Source organism: Hyperolius riggenbachi, chromosome 7 (assembly GCF_040937935.1).
Source record: "Hyperolius riggenbachi isolate aHypRig1 chromosome 7, aHypRig1.pri, whole genome shotgun sequence".
NCBI classification, from domain to species: Eukaryota; Metazoa; Chordata; class Amphibia; order Anura; family Hyperoliidae; genus Hyperolius; species Hyperolius riggenbachi.
The window spans coordinates 309,660,469-309,662,520 of record NC_090652.1 but is presented as its reverse complement, the minus strand read 5'-3'; the positions used below and the strand labels follow the sequence as shown (position 1 = coordinate 309,662,520).

Here is a 2,052-nt window from a genome sequence, read left to right as displayed (position 1 = left end):
CCTAAAACCACATGCTTGTCTGCAGAAGACTTTGCATCATACTTGGTGAACAAAATTTAAACAATATGAAACAGCTTTCAAAAGCAACCCTCTTCACCAGTCCAATCACCTCCCCCTTCCCTCTTCTCTGCCTGGTTATTCCACAACTCTCTACATGACCAATCACTCACTTAACCCCCCCCCCCCCCTCTACTAATAACCTTCTATGCCTGAACTGAGAAGCACCTTTCTTCACTTACCTCTAAAGCTTATCTCATTGCCTGTGCTCTGGCCCCTAATTCCCTCTCATCTCATCCCCAGCTCTTCCACCCCTTCAATGCTTTTTAACATCTCCATCATACTGCCATTTTCCCTTCTCCATTTAAACACGCTATCATAAAACCCCTAATCAAAAAAAAAGTCCTTGGACACTACTGCCCTTTCTAATTACCGTCAAGGCCTCACTCCTTCCCTTTGCCTCCAAATTGCAGAACACCACATTTGCACAGAACTGTTTGACTTTCTCCCTGCTAACTCCATGTACTACTCTTTTTGTTTGATACAGTAAAAACTTCCTCTGCACTTCCGCAGCAGTGGTCTAACCACCCCATTCAAGAAAAAAAATGCTGTGTTTCCTAGTAAATTTTATCTTGTAATCAATCTTTCAGCACAGAGAAGAAACACTCATACCGCTTTATGAAATTTCCTAGCAAGAGAGGAACAAAAAAAATCTTCTAGAACACTGATAGCTATAGGTAGTTGAAGCTATTTTATTTATTTATATATACCATAACCTACATAAATGAGAACCTTTACAAAAACTATAGGCAACATAATTTTGTTTTCAGTTTAGGGTTTCCTAATATTAGAATAGCAGACTGTGCTGAGGGGCAGAAAAGAATCAGTGTCCACCATACTGTGCCCCAAGTCTCATCAACAAAAAATACTGTAGTTAATGAGATACCAATGATTACACAGAAAGTCATGTCTAAGATTTGACGAATGATCATTGTCCTGGCAGCACCAATTTGACCTTTTAGCTGTAAATCACTAAACTGAGAGTCATTGCTCTTTACACTACACACATGCTTGAGAATATAGGTCACACTGAGTGATATGAAGGACAGAAAAAATGGTAGACAACAGCCTAACATTATATTTAAGAGTCTGTAATGAAATTCAACTTGAATGTCATGATAACTGACAGTTTGATTAGTCAGATTGTTTATTAAACCTGTGCGTAATATCCAAGCTAAAGGTAAGTTAATTGCCAATAAACCAATCATTGTTCCTAAGAGGGTGGAGCCAACACAAAAATAAAATCTTCTTTCCATCCACAGAAAGGATGGATAAGAAAACTTCATTAGTTTTAGGCAGTAGTAGACAGACAGCCAACTTGTGTGCCAGAAAGTAGATTCTATCAATAAGGAAATCAGATGAAAACATGTATTTCCCTTGAAAGCAGTACATAGATACCAAATCCAAAGAATACATTATCAACTGTTAAGAAGGTCTGAAGAAGAACGTTTCCAATTGCTGTGGAGAGCAAGATCTGGTCAAGAACTCGAGCCCGCAAGCTCTGTTTCCAGCCCTTGAGATAAACAACAGCAATCCATGAGTTTATAATGACTCCAAAGAGAAAAGTTAGAATCAGACAGATGGTTTTGAATATTTTTATGGGCGAAATCATAATTATCCTTTTTTTTATCAGATTATTTTAAGTGAAATCAAGCAACAGATCTTTTCCAAATGGCTGAGTGTTCCTAAAACTGCAGAGCTCAATGTATTGGTAAGTAGTTTGTAAGTAGTGAGTAATATTTACTTTCAATTCACTTGCTTGTTTAAATGCGTGCTAAAATACATATTTTACATGGGAAGGGAAACATTAGATAAATAAATTCAAGTTTCTTGTGGTAAAATAAGTAATCTGATACTAACCATGAATTGTCTGATGTAAAGACTTCCTCTTATTATAATAAAATCTATGACCCTTATTCAACTAACCTTTCTCCTGAGTTTGCTTTCATGTGATTATTTGTTTGTACTCAGCAATTAAAAAATAATTAAAAAGTA

The 2,052-nt window shown here is 36.5% G+C and overlaps 1 pseudogene; it reads right to left on the bottom strand.

Annotated features, from left to right (window-relative positions):
• Positions 1-800: 800 nt before the first annotated feature.
• LOC137526183 (taste receptor type 2 member 41-like) lies at positions 801-1,669 on the bottom strand (annotated as a pseudogene).
• Positions 1,670-2,052: the final 383 nt, after the last annotated feature.